Source organism: Pyxicephalus adspersus, chromosome 2 (assembly GCF_032062135.1).
Source record: "Pyxicephalus adspersus chromosome 2, UCB_Pads_2.0, whole genome shotgun sequence".
Classification (NCBI taxonomy): domain Eukaryota; kingdom Metazoa; phylum Chordata; class Amphibia; order Anura; family Pyxicephalidae; genus Pyxicephalus; species Pyxicephalus adspersus.
Window position 1 is genome coordinate 64,066,897 of NC_092859.1, and position 22,654 is coordinate 64,089,550.

Genomic DNA, 22,654 nt, shown 5'->3' on the forward strand with positions numbered 1-22,654 from the left:
CTTAGACAAATCATGATTGACCATTGTACTGATTATTCTTTTGACTCCTCTCTCGTGGTTGCTTTAGGGTAAAAAATTGTTTTTTACACCACCATATTATGGCCTCAAAGGTGCTCACTGGAACATTCGGAATCTTAGAAATACGTCTGTAACCAATGCCATCAGTATGTTTTGCAACAAAGTTGTGAAGGTCTTGAGATAGCTGTTTTTTCCCATCATGAGTTGCTTCTGTGATACCTTAGTAGAAATCTTTTTATAGGCCATCGGGACTAAACCAGCTAATATTTGCACTGATGGAAAGCAGGATTGCTTTCTAAATACAGTAGTATCTCGCCTATCCGTCTCGCCACCATCCCGCCTCGGTACTATTCGACCTAGTACAGAGTCCAGAAAAAAAAACAATATTCATTCTAAAATGCCAGGGCGGCTTGGGCGGACAACTGCTGCAAAACTCCCGCATGGTGCACGTGTAGATATCTATGCTGCCTGCTCTCCGGAACTGTGAGCAGATGTCCGCGGGTGTGGAGAGAGGAGCACTGCCCGTGTGTGGAGGTGAGTATTGTATTTTATTAATGGGACTCCCGACTATTCGTCTTTTTTGGTATTCATCCTACTCTGCCGCCACATTAGGCCGGATAGTCGAGAGTCTACTGTACTGACCAATTTCAGCTGGTTTCTTGGCTTTCCATGCCTTTTTCACCTCCTTTTCATCATGTGTTCAATACTCATCCCCTGTACCATTCCACTTTTTTACTCATAATTTATGGATGTATTTGTTTTGATTTTTTTGTATGTGTGGATTACTTGGGTTGTTACCAACATGTGGTGTAAATTTCATGTCTATAGCCACAATTTTATTTATTGAGAAAAACTTTGACGTGTTCAATACTTATTTCCCCCTTTGTATGCAAGCAGATAATGCTGTCAATGAAAACACATTTTACCAATCATTAGATTTAGAAATTTAAGCAGCAGAAGCGCTTTATTTTTTCTGTGTCAATTATTAAGGTTATTTAGTTCCACAGAAGAAGCTTTTTGTACAATATTTTAAAACAAATACAATATTTTTAGGGACATACATTACACCTAATCAAAAACCCATCAAAATGAATAACAGGCCTAAGACTGTATGTAGGTGAAGTTATATGGAAATCTCACCTTGCCCTGCAAAAATGTGAGGCTACAAGCCATGGTGTTTCAGACTGATCATGCTGGTGTTTTTGCACAGACTGCAGGTGCAAGGCAAAAAAGAGGGCAAGTGTCCTTGCCCTATGTCTTGTTATAATGGTTATACACAATTGCAATTATCTAGAAATACCAATCATTTTTTTTAAATTAAAAAAAACAAGCAAATAGAATATGGTCTAGTAACATTTATACTTTAAAAGTAAAAACAATTTTGATGAGTGAGATGCCTCACAAGTTTAAAACAAAAACTGTCTATAAATATGTATACCAAAAAAGCATTGTTCCTAAAGTGTAGGCCTATTTAATGAAAATGCTAAGCATATTCCAAGTCTAATCCTGAAGTCAGTAGTTGGAAGGGTGGTAAGTTTTCGAAGTGCTAGAAATGTATAATTACTTCTTTAGCATGCCTTGATATGTACAGTAAATTTTGTGATTGGTTACAAATTCTGGATAAATGGTTGATGTAAAGTATTTGTAAGGACTAAGCTTTTTCTTTGTGAGGAAGTGTTAGATTTTTATCTTGGTCAGTCTCCCTTCTGAATAGATTCCCCAGTACAGAAAGTAATCTTTTACAATTTTAGAGTTGAGAGGCAAAACTGTCCAATGGTAAATCCTTTTCTGGTGACAGTTGTTAGCTTTAAATTAACTGGAAAAAAAAAGTTGTGACTACAAATGACACTTTAAGGACTACTTTTATTTTAACATATAGATAGTTGCTTATTGTTTTTTTTTTTTAATTGCTGCTTAATTTTAACCTATAATGTTAGCACAACATATTTATATTAGTGGTTCAGTCTTGTATGTACTGTTTTTCTGATAATGTGTAGTTTTTCCTGACTACACATTACTACTTGTCAGTCTCAGCTGACTTTTCTGTAAAAAAATTACTTTTAGAACATGACCACTCATGTTAATTTAAAAATTTAGTCCACCCAAAATTGGTAATATGAAGTTATTTAAGGGAAGTCTGTCAGGAATAAAATGTAGGAGCATTTATTGTTGTCTTGTTGTTGAAGTTACATTCTTTGGGACAGTTCTCCTTTTTCATGTTCTTCTGCTTGGCAAGTTACTGACCTGGAACAATGCGCATATTAGATGGTCAGACATTAGGGCAATCAGCAAGGAATTTGAAATTCCCTCAAACATTCCCTGGTGGGAATCTTTAAGGTTTGTGTGTTTCATTGGCAGTTAACTTTTCTCACCAGGCAATGTTTGAGAGAATGTCTTATTCCCTGTTTTATAAATAAAACCCCTAATTTGCACATTACTATATAGAGTGCTAAACCTGCTGCCATTTGCATTGAAATACACAAAAATCTTATTGCTTAAAGCTACTTTCTCTATCCTAAATAATAGACATTTCCTTCTATAGTCCATTGATCAGTACCAAAGTTATATTATGGAAAGCTGCTGGGGACAACAGTGAACCAATCATATGAGTAGCAAATTAGAGATTGTGTGGAATGTCCCCAAACAAGGAAGAGATTTTTTGTGGTTTAAGCATAAATACAATTTAAGATATACATCCAACAAACTGGAGTGGGTATTTTTGAAATAATACTAAATTACAATAAAGCCTATCTAGCATTATTTATGTTTCAGTTTTTTTTATGCTCAGGAAGAAAAGTTTTATTTCTTTTTTTCTTCCACCTATATATATATATTATCCTTCGCTTTTTGTCAAACAGCTTGTTGTTAATCCTGGAAAACTATTCTAATTGACTGTACAATTTTAAACTTGTGGGTTTTGATGTCCTTCTCATCATAGTTTTTTTGTTAGACACAAATATTTTTTATATTGATAGTGCAAACTGTCTCATGCTGTGGAGAGCTTGTGTGCAGTATTTTCTGAGTTTTCAAACATTTTGTAATTAACATGCGTTTTATTTTGTCATAAAAAGGACAAGTAAAGGACACTCAATATGGAATTTTGGCATAGTTAGAAACACTGTCCAGATGGGTCTAGCATTGAGGACTGCTGTTAGATTTGTGTGATAAAACAATGTTGTAATAAAACAACCTATTTCAAAGTTTATTTTTTATTGTTGATAACAACAATAATAATACATATGGGGGATACATCCAAACTATAATAAAAGATCCCACATCCCCATTTGTACATCACCCAATTAAACACATATTAACATGGGACAAGCATCCACTATAACAAATTTTGATCACAATTATGAAAAGACAAAAGCATAATTTATTTATTTTAAATAATTTCCATGAGCTCTTCTTTCAATTGGCCTTTTTTATAAAAAGGTCTTCAAGGCTGGAGAGGATTCACTTTCATTAGTAAAGCTGAGTGATCCAGCAAACCTGCAATGGATTTCTTCAAAGTAATTTACTATTTTCTAGCAAATGTTTTGAATCCTGGACCAGATCCATTTCAGATTTGCTGAATCACCCAGCTTCATTGATGAAAGTGTATCCTCTCCTGCCTTGGAGAGCTTTTATAGATCAGGCCCAATGTGTTTCACAGTATCACTCTCTGCTTCGTCAGGAATATTGATAGAGATAAGAAATCATAACTGCAACCATTAAATCCAATTAGCTTATTCACATTTTTCAGAGCTTGGGCCTTCACTACAGTCTGTTAAATACAACACTTTGGTTTGGTTGGATGCCAGTGTCTCCCTATTTTGTTTTTTTAAAACTGTTAACAAGAAACCTGGAGGTTCAGCAATGTGGAAGAGCTTATAGAGACACATTGAGCACAACTTAGAATGTGCGGCTATAAAAATGTAATGCACAATGTAAAAAATGCAATACTGTCTTTTTAAAGCTGGTTTATTCCAAAATATGCCTAAAAATATTTGTAAATGCTGTAAACACAATCTGTTCTTTTGTTCCCTTCTAGAGGTCTGTTGCCTTATAAAACTACACTCTCTTTCAAACTGACAAAAATCATCATTTAAATCTATTTGCTAAACTTGAGATTGTTCCTACCATCAGTCTGGGAAATTGCAAGAATGAGCTTGTTTGTCAAATGGATTAATTATTGAAAATTATGCATGTTCAGAAAGCCAAAAGACTGAATTTGGAACAGTAGCAGTGAGCATGGAGTCATGAATTTGTGCCATGGCAAGTGGCAAGTAGAAACCTCACCTTTTTGTTATCACCTGCACTGTCATTGTTACGTTAAAATGCACACAAACCGTTTAGGTATACCAACCATTCTTTCTTAACATATTTTATTATTTTGAATAACACATCTTTAGCTCAACCTGGAATTAAGAGCAAACTACAGTTCTATACTTCCAATATCTCCTTCTCAATAAAAATTTTAGGATTATAATGTATAAATAGCTTTGCATGATATAATTATTCCTACTGAAAAAATTGTGCCCAATAATTAAACATGTAAAATCTTCTTGCCCGTGCTGCCTGTTGGCACAACTATTGTGCCTAGTGCTTAATCTGGCCCTGGTTGTCACACAGTGTTTTCATCAATAAATCTTACAATGAACCTGTTGTGTTGTGTTGATGTGTCCGCATCGAATTGCAGAGTCAATGTAAAGAGTTGTAATTCATTTTTAGATTTGGTGCTCAGTGCATTTTTTGTGGACTAGCTTTACATATTTCCGCTAAGTTATTTTGACTTATTGGATGAAAAGGTTAGGGTGCATGGAACATGAAAACTAGGGCTGCTTTGAACTGTAGTAAATACTGGCTGATGCATCTTTTAACTTCACTTTCTAATGTTGCCAATAAAATCTCTGATATTTTTGAGTGGCACTAGTTTTCATCAGCAGAAGGTGAAATCTGACATTGCTGTACTTCCATTGCACTGCATTGTCCCCTACTGCACATAGTTCAGGCTATGCAGTGCAATATGGATATGATGATGAATCTCAAATCCACAAAATTTTAGTTGAGACGAAGATAGCCCTAAAGCGAAACCTCATTTGTAAAACATTTTTTGCTTTGCCAGAGATTACAAAAAAGGTACTTCTTATTACTGAAAATAGTGTAAATATTATCAATCACCTACAGATGTTTAGAAAATTCAACTTTTATGGAAATCACATGCATATCACACAAACTTGAAAATGAGCCAATCAATCTCTGCAAGTATAGAGTTTGGTTGGCTGAGTTTCTAGTCAATGCAATTTGTATTGTAGTGAAATTTTCTGCCATTTCATTGACCATTTCGCTTGTTAACTAAGGTAGCCAATCAACATTCTGTTAATTGGTCCCTATTTTAATGTCAGTTTTAGTTTTCTTGTTCTCCTCACTCATTTTTCAACAAGGGAAATTATTTTGGAAATATTTTGAAGCAATAGTAATACTAATAGTGCAATGTGGAAAAAGTAAGCACACCCATGACCTTGTAAATTGGTATTGCCCACTTTACCAGAAACTTTTTTTGTAAGGATTTTGCATAACTCCCCACTAGTCCATGACATTAACTACTTTCTTTGCATAAACTGCCTCCATCAAATCACTCCACATTTACTTGATAATAAATTCAAGGTTTTAATAAGGCCAATCTATAATAGTTCATACCTCCCATTTCTTCTTTAGGAGCTATTCCATTGATTGATTTGCAGGTGTGCTTCAGATCATTATTGTATTGAAAGACCTATTTCTACATTAACATCAACTTTAGACAGATGGCACAACATATTCAGAAGGCTGACATGGATATAATTTATTACTCATAGTTATGTATGAGGTTCATCTTCAGTTTGTGCCAAACATGTCTATTCTCACTGTTGCATAAAAACTCCACCTTTGATTCATCCGTCCACAGCACATTTTTTCAGTTGGTCCAGTTCTTACCTTTATCTTCAAGGTTGAGCTGCTTCAATGTTCTTTTTGGACAAGTAAGGCTTTTCCTGGCACACCTCCCATTCAAGTTAAATCAGATGAATCTCTTTTTGGGAGGATTTGCATGTAGAGTTACCTACATACCTCTTGATGAAATTTACATGTTCTTAGAGACTCTTAAAGTTTCATACATTCAGCTTCTGTTCTACCTTTACTGGTTTGGCCAGTCTTAGCAGTCATTTGAAATCTATTCCACATGTAAAAGGGAAGGTTTTAATCATCACACCTGATTAAAAATACCTGTTTTATTGTTTAACCACCCTAGCAGTATTCCTGAGTGGGAAATTTAAAAGCAGATTAAAATGTAATCTGTTTTTAAATGCTTGAATACTATGAAATACAATAAATAATAAATGTACAAATGTATCAATATTATTCCTAAGAATTACAGGCCCACAATATTAAACCACAAATTTCCTTGCAAAAAAATTCTAACGCTTTTTGCATAGAAATACTGACATAATTAGAACGCTAGGGGGGTAAAGATGGTGGTAAATAAAATGGTGGGGTTACTTACTTTTTTCCTTGTGACAAATCTACATTTTCATTCATTTAGATTGTGAGAATGCCTATACTAAGTAAATTGTCTGTGTCATGCACTATAAATCTAAACTACAGTAAAATCTAATGTTTGCCTGTTGAAATAGATTGAAAAAGTCATCAATTTCCACGACATGTTTTTCTTCACATAACTCTATACTCCCATGTCACAGGCACAACACACAGTCAATTCTTGTATTGTCATAATTCTTTACTATAATTGCAGCTGTTATTTCTATACTTTCTACCCTAGCTTTCCATTCGTAATCAAGTATATAGATCTGTTTATTGCCGCCAATGTATTTTGCATTTAAATTACAGCTCAGTTCATTGTAGATGTTACAAGTTACTGCCATAGCAAATGCTTACCCAACTGAAAGTTCCTAGAAGGCATATGCATTTGCATGAGGTCATTTATCCCTTGTGTGCAGGACCATTTTGTGTGAAGAATAGCAAGACAGATTTCTAACTTGGTTATCTTCTGTCCGGTTATTCCAGTAATTCTTGCTATTTCTTGGACTCTGGGACCTAGTCTAATGACAACTGCTAAAAATCTGGCCATTTAAGGTGGTGTTTGCTAGCTTTTGTATAGCTTAGGCCACACAGAATTTTCCAGAACATGTTTCTTTGGACAGCTATGCCTTCAAAGGTAAAGAAAGTGGTGTTGTAATAGTTCTAAAAAGCTATGTCCTGGAGCTCATCTGTCTAGCACTAGCATTCACAATGAGATCACCAGTATTAAGGCAACTTCGTGCCAGATTTTCTTAAAATGAAGGCTTTCATTCTGAAATATGTTCCCATCTGCACAGGCCTATTTACACAGTAATATCTTTATAACACAGCTGCGAGATGACAACGAAATATATATGTTGGGAACCAACATATATTTTACCAGAAACCCTCTGCTTTTGGGAAATGCTTTTGGGAAATGCTTATAAACCTCTTTGCTGTGATGGATTAAATTACTTAGCACATAAAAATTGCCAGGATCTAAATGAAGGTTTTATTCACAGACACAAATAGGGCATACACAATCAAGTAAGTAATGTAGATCAAATATTTGTAGAAATCAAAGTGTGTGTGTGTGTGTATGTATATGTGTGTATATATAAATATATATATATTTTTATATATATATATATATATATATATATTGTATATATAAATATATATATATTTTTATATATATATATATATATATATATATATATATATATATACACACACATTTATTTATTTATCTGTTTATTTTTGGGCAACCTTAATAAATTAGTAGTTCTGAGCCAAACAAGCTGTTCATGATACACTCTGTTTATTAAAGCTGTGATATACATTAAAAAGGACAAAGTAGCATCTGTATATATAAACCTTGTAAACTTTTTAAAATAGCTTTTAAATAATAATAACTGTGTAAAATATTAACCGTGTAAATCAGAGGTAGGCAAGCTCCGGTCTTTAGGCTGGATATGGCCTAGCCAGTATTCCAGTTCGGCCTAACGCCCCCTAGTTATTTATTGAATTGTAGCGTTATCGGCCTAATTGAATTGTCGCGTTATCGCGAGTTCCAGCAATATCATCGCGTTCACGCACAGTAACCCCAATTACTATTCCTAAAGAGCAGAAGCAATGCACAGCTACCAGTCTTCGGAAGGTTGACCTCGAACGTCGCGTCTTCAGCGCCGAAAAGAGTGAGGAATTATTCTTCGTCCAACGCGGCAAAAAAGCCCTGTGTTTACTGTGCAAGTACATCAACAGCACTTTCAAGCAGTCAAATCTCAAGGGGAATTTCAATGCCCAGCACACACACACATACAGGGACTTTCATTGACTTCTACCGTCAGCTGCCACATGCTCAGTTTCCAATGTTGTTAGCCCGTGCCAAGCCTGTGATCGCAATGTTTGGCAGCACTTATTTGTGCGAGCAGCTGTTCTACAAGATGAGGTTTTGTAAGAAAGCTGCGATCTCAGCTCACTGACAATTCATCTTAATGACATTCTGTTGCTGAACTCCTCATCATTAGAACCTGATATTGTATCTGTCTCTAAAAACATGCAACATCATGTTTCCCATCGTACTGTGTTTTTAAATAAAAAACCTTTCCTTGGACACCTTGTTTCTTCTCGCCTAGTGTGCCTTCTTGACCTCCTGAAATGGTGTAAATGATAGGCATTATCTTTGGACTTTTTTGAAACAAATTCTAAAACCCATTGTGTAGCTGCCACACGAGATAAAGACCACCTCTGCCTTTTAGTTTCTTTTTAACAGATTGGGGTCTTACAATTACTCCCTGCCTACTTACTGTAAGTATATGTTATGTCTCCTTTCTCCTGTAGAAAATTAGTTTCTACTGTAGTGCAGAGATGTTGGGAAATATAGTTTGGCATCTATTGTTCTGCTTGTGTTGGGTGTCACATCTTGGCTGTTTCATCTGATTGAACACCCACTTTCTGAATTTAGAAATGAGATTTAGTGCAAATTAGAAGCAATTTTGGATCATAAAATGTATTTTGATCACTACTTTGCTTCTATACACTGTTTGAGTTCACTTTTCAACCTAACTGTGATTACAACTGCCTTATTTTATTTGGGGGTTAGTTCTAGTTCTGTGTTGTTTCACCTTATTTAAATGCTTTTTTTTTGTAATTCGTGTAAATTTAGCTAAACGCAAAGATCATCAAGTTAAGCTGCTTGTAGTGCAATAAGCCCAGCATGACGGGGCAGCATGGTGGCTCAGGGGTTAGCACTCTGGCCTTTGCAGCGCTAGGTCCTAGGTTCGAATCCCAGCCAGGACACTATCTGCATGGAGTTTGCAGGTTCTCCCCGTGTCTGCGTGGGTTTCCTCCGGGTACTCCGGTTTCCTCCCACATCCCAAAAACATGCAGTTAGGTTCATTGGCTTCCCCTAAATTGACCTAGATTACATTAATGACATATGACTATAGTAGGGACATTAGATTGTGAGCTCCTTTGAGGGACAGTTAGTGACACAACTATGGACTCTGTACAGCGCTGCGTAATATGATGGTGCTATATAAATACTGTATAATAATAATAAAATAATAATGACCGTAGGATATTCATTATTTTGGCTGCATGTGAAATTTATTCCTAAAGCAAACAAAACCGTACATTATGTTCCCAATTATTCAACTTTCATATTACATTTCACGGTCATTTGGCAACTATTTGCATAAATGGTTGTTTCTTTCTTACCAGCATACTGTACATATCTTGGTCCAAATAATGCAATATTTAGATTAAAGTGAGATTTTAAAGCTTTATTAAGCAAATGCGCGAAAGCTTGCCAGGCACATATACACTCCACGTATTTCAGAGATCCGATGGCGAGTGCTGGTGCGCTCGCCTGCCAGTTTACAGCATTGATAAATAAGCAGTGAGGTCGAATAAGGTGAATAATTTTTAGTTGTGCGGTTGAGGTGGGTCTGTTAAGCTCTGTCAATGGTGTCATAGCAATCAATTAGGGCACACCTGGTTCCTTGTTTTGTGTGTAGTTCATTACAGGTCAATTTGAATCTTTAGTGCTTGATCTTTCTTTTTGGTAAGTGCTACATTTTTATGGTAAATTATACTAATTCAGAAAATTGGTTAATTTAGTTAGATTGGCTGCAATTGTTGTTTTAATACGTTATTTTGGACTTGTTGCAACACTGCAAACTAATTCATATCAAGCTGTATATATACTAATTAGCACGTTATATTATGTCATATGGCACGGTGGGAATTTCAAATTATTTTGTATTGCCTTTAATACAAAATACCAGAATTTATATGTCTAAAAGCTGTACATTGTCTTTCATGAAAATGTATTATACAGTATAATATAATAAGTATAATAAGAGTATAATAAAGATTTAAACATAACATATGACATATAACATATAAGTCCGGACAGAAATGAACCGCCCAGGAGGTTAACTGGATTGGTATGTGGGGGTGGGGGGAGATTAATTAGGTAAGTTTGCTTGTATGGTATGCATTGATGTGACTTTTTGTAATCTTCATTATTGTTAGCTTCATCTGTTGCTGCAATGTTTTTGTGCCCGCTCACAAACCGGGTCAAGCACTCCTAAATACTGGATTGTATGCATTATTTAGGTGTTTACATGATTCAAATAGTATTAGTATACAAAACTTCCAGCGACAAATATACTTTGTGCAAAACATATTTTATTGCTTTTTCAGGGTATTTATGTAGTTTGAATGTCATTTTAGACCTTGACCCATTATATATTCACTTCATCACATCAGCTTGGTAGTGGAAGCACATAAAGGTGGCTTCCTCCTTTAACCAGAGGCAAGACCATTCACGAATGTACAGTAGTTTGTGATGTGACATTCCAGAGGCTTGCCAGAGGTTCCCAGCAAAGGGATGTCATCATCCAGTTACAGAATATATTCAATTATTAGGATGTGTTAAGCAGCATGTTTTATCATGTTTTGTTGGCAACTAGATGGTGTTGGATTGTATTTTTCGTGCTTTTCAGGCTGCATAAGCAATGCTTGGTCAAATCTGTGTGCATGTAAATGTATGAACAGTTAAAAAACCAAGAGAAAGATAAGGCTGCCTTAAACTAGCTCTGAGCCAAGCCCATGACATCAGAAATCATAGGAAGAAATAGACAATCTTTTCAATTTGAAGTACATACGTGTTAAGCAATATGCCATAAAATCCCTCTTTGCCTATTTCTTCACATAATTTCTCTTTGTTATTTATGTCTGTGTATGTAAATATATATATATATATATATATATATATATATATATACACAGTGTTCCCCCAGAAATTTTTTTCAGCCGGGTGGTAGGAAGCTGTAGCCGGGTGGTAAAAAAGGGGGTGTGGCAAAACACGTCAAATTTAGTGCTCCCAGTTGTTTATGCCATGGGTATCCAGTAACCTCTTATTGTTTCAGTGTTCTACCTTCTCCCAATAATTTGTTACAACTTTGTAATGCCTGCCCCGTTAGTATATCCAATTTTTCTATTCTATGTATTTTGCCACAACTGTCCTATGCTGTGTATTGTGACCCAACTTACTAGTGTTCTAAGTTTTAAGAGTGCATTCCTTTGTAGTAGTGTAATAGTATAATGAATGTGGTGTAACAAGTTAGGCTTAGCTCATATTAGCAGCAAAAAACATTTACCCCTTCTGAGTGACTTCTGGCAACTGCTAGGCACCTAGGATTGGTAACAGGCCATAAGTGCTGGGCACCTAGGATTGATAATAGGTGGTAAATTCTAGGCATCTAGGATTGGTAACAGGCAGTAAGTGCTGGGCATCTAGGATTGGTAACAGGCGGTAAGTGCTGGGCACCTAGGATTGGTAACAGGCGGTAAGTGCTGGGCACCTAGGATTGGTAACAGGCGGTAAGTGCTGGGCACCTAGGATTGGTAACAGGCGGTAAGTGCTGGGCATCTAGGATTGGTAACAGGCGGTAAGTGCTGGGCACCTAGGATTGGTAACAGGCGGTAAGTGCTGGGCACCTAGGATTGGTAACAGGCGGTAAGTGCTGGGCACCTAGGATTGGTAACAGGCGGTAAGTGCTGGGCATCTAGGATTGGTAACAGGCGGTAAATTCTAGGCACCTAGGGTTGATAACAGGTGGTAAGTGCTGGGCTTTTTCAGAGCTAGAAGTTTTTTAAGCAGCAGTGGTTCCTGGCATGAGGAATGGACAAATGTAACCTTACTGTCGGTGTGAATTCAGCCTAGCTTCAGATGTGCTCCTGTGTCTATATTTAGTTAAAGTGAACTTTTGTGAAAACATTTTTTTTTCACTTGAATCTTTTACAAAATTAGCCCAGCAGGCCCATGCTGGCTCAGCTTCCACCTTCTCTCTGATGCTCACTTGTACGTCCATTGCTGCCTTGCACTGCGCATGCATGAGATTAAACACTTTTTACACTTTTTTTTTTTTTACATTATAAGAAATCCTCTGAAGGTGCATGCACACAAGAAGCATAATGTGACACAAATATCACAGGAGGCTGCGGATTTCCCCTTCGGTCTTTACCGAAATGGCAGTAAAGAATGAAGGGGAGAGGTCCTCTCCACAAAAGTGTAAAAACAAAAAAAACGCACATTTTTCCATACATAACAGAGAAAGTCACTCTTTAATATAATGTTAAAAATGTGGCGATGCTTTAATAGCATCATGCATGTGATATCAGATAGGGACAAGACAGACAGTGATCCCCTCTTATCACTGCCCATATTCTATATAAAAACACTGTGACGTTTATCCGCAGTGTGTAATGCCATCGGCAGTGCAGTGTGATCGCTATGTGAGTGTAAAAGCTGCTCGTCATATTCTGCAGCCTAACAACTCGCTGTGTTCAAACCTTCAGATCTCCTAAACCGTTGGTTGTATTAACTTGAAATTTTAGGTACACGTGGAGGCATAGGAAACTGAAACTGTAGGTGCAAGTGGGGGACACTTGTGGCTAAACCTTTCTAAAATGTAGTTAGTATGGCATTATGAGAACATAAATCTCTAGCTAGCAAAATGTGCTGCCTGCTCTGTTACACATATCTGTCTGCATCTTACCTCAAACACCAATTTCTCCAGAATTAAAAGGTGCAGGGAAACAAAAATATAGGTGGAAGTGGGAGGCACGTGTGGCGATCACCTTTCATCACCATGGCATCATTACAACATTAAAAAAAAAAAAACTGTCCATCAAAATGCACTTACTTGTTATACATGTAACGTGCCCGCCACTTGCACCTATATTTTCAGTTTTGTACCCCCACCTCAGAGAAATTGGTGTCCAAAGAAGAGAAGCAGACAGTAGTTTCATAGGTATAGATTTGTGACAGGTAGGTATATATTTAGGGGCCCCACCCCAATGCTCCTTGCTATGTTAGTGGCCCCCGGGGTCCCAAATTTGCACTTTCAATTTAGGACTCCTAGTTGCATTTTCCTCTGAAACAGCAACCCCAAAGTTCAATTTTCATAACTTTTTACATATGTGTCCATATCTTGAAATTCTTTGAAGCTGGGGGGCTGAAATTGTAGTAACTAGTATCTATGAGGGTCCACTGTACCCTGAAAGTTACAGGTCATTGTGACATACAGTTTAGAAGATATGGAGGTTTGTACACAGAGCTGTGAGGATGCAGAATGATATGCAGACTTTATACACACTGGATACATTTCACAGGGGGAAATCCGAGCTCGTACTATGAGATGGGAGCGGGGCTGCCTGTGTCTCCTTCACATGAAGGCTGAGCTGTGTGCTCACCTCTTATGGAAGCAGCAATCCTCTGAACGGATGACACAGAGCACGGAGCAGCCTCACTGAGATCCGTGCATCCGAGGATGAGAGCTGCCCAGAGCTGGGCGGGGTATTCAAATCAGCCGGGCGGAGCAACCGGCTAAAAACCTCTGGGGAGAACTATGTGTGTATATATATATTTATATATATATATATACATTTAAATATATACACATGAAGCAAAACAAACAATATACACAAAAAAAACTTACCTGAATGATGATGCGCCTTCTCTGCAAAAGTGGCAGGCAGTTTTGAACTGCTAGATAACACAGTTCACGCGCACATAGCGGGTTTGGATTGGCACACAACAATTCACATCAAACACCTAGGTTTTAATAAACAGTTGTGTATTTTTTGGCCTTTCAATATTCATAGAAAGGAAATGCTCAAAAACAATTACAATTTACTTGTTAAATTGTATATCTGTTGGATCACCCAAACCAAACGTCGAATTTGAACACTATTAAAGTCAAGGGTGGGAAAATTCGGGTTATTTTTCGTGTAGAACTGCAAGAGCAATCAGGGTAGCAGAGCTGATAGCTCCGCTCCCTTGATTGCTCTTGCAGCCGTAGCGTAACTATAGTATGTGTCCTTGGATAGAGATTCTCTATCCAAGAACACAGGAGTCCCACAGGATCCCCGGGCACTAGAGGCTAAATGGAACAAGTCTTTCCATTCATTCCCCTCTAGTGCTCTGTGATTGGATGGGGAAAGGAAAATCCTGATGATGCTTGGGCTGCCAATGATAAATGGGAGACACTTGTCCCCATTTAACCTCTAGTGCCTGGCAATCCCACACTGACAGGAGGATTCCCAGGGCTATATATGTATTTATATCTATATACAGTTAGGCCTATAAATATTTGGACAGAGACAACTTTTTTCTAATTTTGATTCTGTACATTACCACAATTCATTTTAAATGAAACAACTCGGATGCAGTTGAACTGCAGACTTTCAGCTTTAATTCAATGAGTTGAACAAAAAGATTGCATTAAAATGTAAGAAAGTAAAGCCTCTTTTTACAAAATCTCTTCATTTCAGGGGCTCAAAAGTGATTGGACAATTGACTCAAAGGCTATTTCATGGGCTGGACAGAAGCAGTCGAATGAATTCAGAGGTGTTCAGAGATATACTGTCTGCTTAAATCCAGCTAAATGCAGTCAAATCGATTGGGAGGCGTTTCATAATACAGATGGTCAATGACCCAAAACATACAGCCAAAGCAACCCAGGAGTTTATTAACCCCCTAGCGTTCCAATGCTGTCAGTTTTTGATGCAAAAAGTGATTTTTTTTGCATAGAAATTTTTGTTGGCCACTGGGCCACGCCCCCCGACGGAGAAGCACCCCGGCATCACAGCGGGATTGTCCGATCGCCGCTGGAACGCGGGGCTGAGGTAAGGGGGACCCCCAAAGTTACGCCGAGTGTGACTCGGGGTTAGCGCTTTTTGCATAGTTTTCCCACCCCGAGTCACACTCGGGATTACCGCTAGGGGGGATAAAGCAAAAAAGTGGAATATTCTTGAATGGCCAAGTCAGTCACCTGATCTGAACCCAATTGAGCATGCATTTCACTTGTTGAAGACTAAACTTCGGACAGAAAGGTCCACTGACAAACAGCAACTGAAAGCCGCTGCAGTAAAGGCCTGGCAGAGCATTAAAAAGGAGGAAACCCAGCATCTGGTTATGTCCATGAGTTCAAGACTACAGGCTGTCATTGCCAGCAAAGGGTTTTCAAGTATTAGAAATGAACATTTTATTTTCAGCATTTAAATTTGCCCAATTACTTTTGAGCGCCTGAAAATAAGTGACTGTGTTTAAAAAAAGGCTTTAGTTCCTCACATTTTAATGCAATCTTTTTGTTCAACCCACTGAATTAAAGCTGAAAGTCTGCAGCTGAAACATCTGAGTTGTTTCATTTAAAATTAATTGTGGTAATGTACAGAACCAAATTTAGAAAAAAATTGTCTTCGTCCAAATATTTATGGACCTAACTGTATGTGCATTTATATATATATATATATATATATATATATTTCAATAAAAGCTAAGAAGAATGTGGGGGGATGATCTAGTCCACTGGCTAAAGTGAGGTCTCGCCTGCCAGAGTACTCAGGGATTTATCACCAGGCGAATCCTAGGGTCAGGCATCGTAAGCAGCGTTTAGGCATTAGACATTAACAGCTGAAATCAGTTAACTTTCAGAACCTGAAAATTTTAGGTCATTTAAAAATATGCCTATTTCTAAGCTAATTTATATGTGTTAAACATTTGAACACATCATACTTTTTTTTAGGGCTAACTGGAAGATGTGTGCCATTTGAAAGAATGCTTTGTTAGGGAAAGAATGACTTTCAATGCAAGCTCGCTAGGGTCAAGCAGCTGGAGATGCGGACCTCGAAGCGCCAGATCATTTCAGTTCATAAATGTTGGGAGAATACGCCAGTGTATTCTCAGCGGCTGGAAGTCCGTTGATAAATAAGTTAAAGGGGTTCGATGTGGGACAGCAAATATGCATGCATGAGCGAACTTCCGATTTTGCTTTTTGAATCAGGCCCATTGTATTTACTATATTAGCCATAAATAGTAGCAAGAAAAGGAAATTAAATATGATACTCTTCATTGGCTAGGAGATATATTTTATAGTGTGAGCTTGCAAGAGTTAATTTAGTTTGGATGACACTGTGCTGAACAAAAGTAACCAAATATTCTCAAACCTTGCAGTACAAAATATTATTAGTTATCCAACAACCACTATTTTCTAATAAACTTCCTTGCACTTTTAAAAAGTTGTGTGTCTTTTAATACAAAAAAAAAACATCCTACTGAAAGATATTTCCTTGTGGATTTTTCCAAAGGCAGTAAGGTCACATTTTCTCAAGACCATAGTTTTGTGGTTTTCTCTACCATTGATTCATTCTTTTCTAGAACTACAGTTTTCCTTTGCTGAGTCAAACATTCAGCTTAACTTGGGTGGAGGCAGAGAAAACTAGTACGAAAGTATTGAATATGCTTGAAAATTATCATAGAAGTCCGTGGAACACACGCTATTGATTGATACCTCACTCCTCCAGTGACTCTGCACGAGCGGATGGACAGGTTTCTGGAGAAATCACCAACCCCACGAGTAATGGCTTCTATAAGCAGACAAGACTCTCTGAGGGTGAGTGAAGCCAAAATGGCCACCGCTGCAGGATACAATAGATAAAGCTATTGGGAAAGAAATTCAGTCACTAAGGCAAGATTTGAAAGCTCAAGCTACATGTATTACCATGATAGAAACATGAATCTCAGCACTGGAAGATGATCTAACTGCAGCAAACATAAAGTTAGCAGCAAGGAGACCAAGCATGCCAATATGCAGCTTAAATTGGATGAACTGGATAATAAAGTCAGGCGCAATAATCTTAGAATAATAGGGATACCGGAGAGTGTAAAATCAGGGTAATAATCAGAACTTTGTGCAAATATTATCTCAGATCTTCTAGGTATCCCACATGCCTGCAAAGTAGAATGGGCTCATCAGTTCGGGGCCTATTCGAAATGAAGCCAGAGAAATGAGGCCTGTGGAAGTAAAATATATGGACTATAAAGAGCGCACTTTGATCTATCAAACATATAGAGCTAAACGCACTTTAATACTGGAAGCATTCCTTGGTGATCCTTGCGAACTATTGTTCAGTGACAGTTGAAGTGTCACGTAAACGAAAATGTTGTAGTGCAATCTGTTCAGATCTTTTTCACCATAAAATACGATTTACACTGGCCTATCCAGCTACTTACAGATCAACAAGGTCCACAGACCCACAGTTTTAAGTCCGTTGAAGAAACCTTTGAGTATATGGATGTTTTGCGACAGGCGAGGCTAAAGCCGACATCTGATGGTTTGCAAGAAGAAATATCCCAGCTGCAAAATATTCAACGATCTGTGGGATCTGAGCCTAAACAACAAAAAGTGATGGATGAAACCATTACTCACAAGCAGAAGGAAAAAGCAAGAAGGGGGGGGGAAAGCCAAAGAAAAAGGGAAAATTTGGTGAATTAGGCTATTTTGCTATCAAAGATATATGAGTGGTATAGCAAATCTTCTATGTTTATATACAGAGGAGCTCAAGAGCCCTCTGGAAGTTTATTAATGCTAAAAACGGTAGGGGCCTTTAATATTTATAAGGTGAGGATTTTTATGAAAGATAAAAAAAGAAACATCTCCACAAACCAGCAGAAATGAAAATATTTCTCTGGTCATGCTTTACGGCTTTTATATTGGAAAGTTAAATACGAAAGCTGTGTCCAGGAAGGCATATAAAATGGAAGAGAAATTAAAATGGGGGACACAATAAGTTTTCAAATTATTGGTACATTTTAATGAAAATAGTTTCATGGAATGTTAAGGAATTGAGATCCCCTTATAAAAGAATGTCCATATTAAGACACTTTAAGAAATTACACACTGATGTTGCATGGTTACACGAGTCACATTCAGACACTAGATTTTCACAGAATGAGAAAATGGGTGGGCGAAGTATTTGGTTCACCAGCAATTGGACTAAAAGCAGGAGTATTGATACTTCTGCATAAACAGATCCAATGTACAACCTTATCCTGTTCTGCAGATAAAGAAGGAAGAATACTAAAGTTGGAATTTGCTGATAAGAAGTTAACAATTTACAATATTTATGCCCCAAACTCCCCCACTACTCAATTTTTTAAAACAGTATCTTTATGGGTTTCACAAGACCCGAATCCATATAAATTATTCCCTGGTGACTTCAATATGGTTAAGAATCTTAGAGAAGATAAAATATTAAAAACTACAGTTGATAATATACGGAAGCAATCCTCAATGCAGAATATCAGGACAACACATTTGATGGAATTTGTGGAAACCATGCATCTTCATGATCTTTGGAGAGATAGATATCCGATATTGCAAAACAATACACTTTCTACTTGCATGTACATGAATCTCATTCATGGCTAGATTATTTCTTTTGCTCTACACCCTTGTATTCATTGATAGAACAGCCTGAAATAGGAGCGATGGTCATTTCAGACCATGCACCAATTTTAGTAAATGTTATGGATATGATGCCTAAAGGTAAAGCCTATTTATGGCGTTTTCCATCTTATTTATATAAAGAGCAGGAATTCCGGACAACAATACAGGCTGCTTGGAATGAATATAAAACAAGTAATGCTGAACATATATCTAACTTTTTATTGGGAAACTAATAAAGTATATATAAGAAGCAGGATAATGGCGTATATGACAAAGCATGAGAAACTGACAAATGATAATAATTTTAAAACCCTGAATGATTTGCGAGAAATTCAACAAATTTTAACCTCTGACCCTACTCCACAAAACCGTCAGAAATGGTATGTGATAAAACAGGAATTTGATAATTAGAGGGAAAGATATGAGCAGTTTACCAAAAAATTATAAGGGATAAATTTATTAGATTTGGTAATAAATCAGGTAAAAAATTGGCAAATTTATTTCGCCCCCCTTACAAACTGATTTGTATAGCTGCATTGCATACACCAGGGGGCCACCTGACTTCTCTCAGCACTTTTTAAAGAAAGTGAACTTGCCCAGAATATCTAATATTCAGGTGGAAATGTTAAATGCGCTGATTACTTTGCTGGAAATTCAATCAACATTATCTAGTTTGGCAAATGGGAAGCAGCTGGCCTGGATGGTTACACAGCAGAGTTCTAAAAGATGTTAAAAGCTGATTGGTCATTAGTTTTATATGAACTTTATAATACTATGTGGACCTCTGGTAATTATTTTCCAACAGGTATAGAAGCCTATTTTAAAGTATTGCCAAAAAAAGATTGGAACTCGATGCTACCAGAGTCCTATAGGCCAATTTCACTGATAAATGTGGATGCGAAGATTTTGTCAAAAATTATGGCCGAAAGGTTAGCTTCTATAATACCAGAATTGATACTCCCCTCTTAGATGGGGTTTGTAAGGGGAGGAGCTGCAGTGACAAATATACGGAAACTGCTCTTAGTTCTTAAAGTTGCTAAAGTACAATTGGATAATGATATAGCACTATTGAGAATCGATGCTGAAAAGGCATTTGATAATGTTAGTACACAATGGCTAATTAAAGTATTACATAAATTTGCATTTATTAGTGCATATCTATATTTGATACAGAATATGTACCTTTCACCTCTAAAAAATGGGTAAATATCCCAGTAGCAAACAAAGTTTTTCTCTGGATTAAGCTGTATTCCATGCACACAGCTATAGAGTTCATATACACAATTATAGTTTAGCCACTGTTGTGATTCATAGACCTGCCAGACATCACAGACAGTAGAGAAGCATTTGTTAAAGTGCAGGGTTATGGTTCCATCCTTTCTGCAAACTCCAGCTGATAATGCACAACAGTGATTTTTCTACGGGGAATAACACATGTGATTTACATGATATTAAGAGTGCTGATTCCAAAACTGATCTCAGAATTTGCGTGTCAACGTGTCAAAAGAAAACTATGAATTGTTAGCCTCCAGATTGTGGAAGCTAAGGAGGAGTGGAATTTGCTACAAAAAGGAACGACGTCACACAAAGTTTGCAGGTTATTACAAGCTGGAAAACGACATTTGCTTCTGTACCGATGTGAGTGGTCTGATGATGGAGTTAGGTCGCGAATACATACCAGAGCAGTGGAGATTGTTCATAGACTGGAACAAAGCAAATTTAAAAGCTGTATTGCTGCATAAGGGTAACAAAATAACCTTCTATTCCTCTTGCTCATGCCAATGGAATGAAAGTGACATAAAATCCATGGAGGTCATTTTGAAATTAACTATTCAGAACACAAGTGGAACGTTTGTGGTGGCACTCCTTCTTGGCCTGTAATTGTGATATACAAAATATATGTGCTTTCTGTGTCTGTGGTCGTGATTACAGCAACCATTACAAAGTGAAAGAATAGCCACCCTGACCTGAACACACTGTTGGCCAGTACAACGTGAAGCATAAATCACTCATGAATCCCCAAAAAGTTTACCTTCCGCCACTTTAAACTTGGATTAATGAAAAAATTTGTTGTTGCAATGGATCGTGATGGTATGGGTTTTCAGTTTCTGAAGGACAAGGATAAGTTATAACAGATGCTAAACTGAAAGCAGGCATTTTTGTTTGTACCCAAATCTGCAATTTGATACGTGATGCCACATTCAGAGACAAACTCAACCCAGTTGAATTTGCTGCTTGGGATTCATTTGTGCTAGTTGCACAAAATTTTCCCCGCAAACAAGGGAGCTGAAAAACAACGCTGAACTTGTGAACAACATTCTAACAGCATACCATCAACTTGGCTGCCGAATGTCACTTAAAATTAATTTCTTACATCCCCATCTGGAATTCTTCCCACAAAATTTGGGTGATGTGAGTGATGAACAAGGGGAGAGGTTCTCCCAGGACATTCCTGTTAACATTCCTGGAAACAAGATATCAAGGACGGTGAAACCCCAACATGATGGGCGACTACTGCTGGTTTCTGCAACCGGAGACAGCAGAGAGCCATGAACGCAAAAGCAAGTGCCTGAAACACTTCTGAAGTGTACGTGTGTGTTGAACAATGACTCAGGTGAATTATGTGTAATTGTATGTTGTTGCAACATAACACTACATTTTTGTAATGTCACTGAACTATCAAGGTCAAAGTTAGTTATGTATAGAGATCACGTAGTAACTGCGGAACGGGGGAATGTAGCGAATGGCGTCTATACCCGTAATTAACTTAAGATCTTGACGTCCTAGGCAGAATCATACTCCAGATTTGGATTCATCATACTTGATTTAGTATGGGACACATGGATTAGACCAAGAAGCAGGCAAAATTTATTTTTTTGTGATGCAGTGTAATAGATGGCTAGGAGAACACAATGACACTCCCCTCATTTGAGAACTCCTGCAGTAGAGTGGTAGAAAATTGACTTTTAGTCTTTAAGTAAGGCAGAACTAAAGTACAAAAATACCCTGATACTGCTTGCTGGCACTGACCTTATCCCCCTGAATTCATCCAGGGGGGAGTCTTCAACAATCTTGGTTGGCCGGCGCAAGATGAAAAAAATAAATTCATCCTGACAGAAGCAACTCTGTGTACAGTGTAAAGAAGATTGTAAGGAAAAAGTAAGGATTTTTTGTTGCAGAAGAGACATAGGGGTCTGATTTATTAAAGCTCTCTAAGACTGGAGAAGATTGACTATCATGGGTAAACCTGGGTGATCCAGCAAACCTGTATGGATTTCTCTCAATCATTTGCTGGTATTTTGCAAATTTTTTCAGTCCTAGATTAGATACTGACCAAGTTTTCTGGATCACCCAGGTTCATCCATGATAGCCTATATTGTCCCATAGGCCCATAGTATAGGGCTTTTTAAGTAAAATACTCACTTTTTTGTTTGATGGCCACAGTTTTTCTCAAGGGGTGGACAGTAAAAGATTAATATATAAGGATTTCAGCTTAAGAGTTTATTTGATAGTTGCAGAAAAACAGATCCATTTTTAGTTATTGACAAATCATGGTGTACTTTATATAGCAAGTGAAACGAGAAACCATTTGGCAGATGTCCCACTCTTTTTAGCCTGGCTTACAATGCTTCATAGTCTGGTGGTACAAAAAAAATACAAACAATAACACTCACTGTTACATTTTAAAACCAAAATTAGATGTAATGCTAAGCTATCCTCCGGCCAAAGCATCTGCACCTACTAATGTTACATAAAGCCAAAATGAATGTAAGAAAGCAAACACTTAGTAATCT

At 37.3% G+C, this 22,654-nt stretch overlaps 1 protein-coding gene across 2 annotated transcripts in view; it reads left to right on the forward strand.

The window, feature by feature from the left end:
- ARHGAP26 (Rho GTPase activating protein 26) overlaps positions 1 to 22,654 on the forward strand; it is a 405,537-nt gene that overhangs the window by 339,628 nt on the left and 43,255 nt on the right. The gene's annotated exons all lie outside the window — the stretch shown is intronic.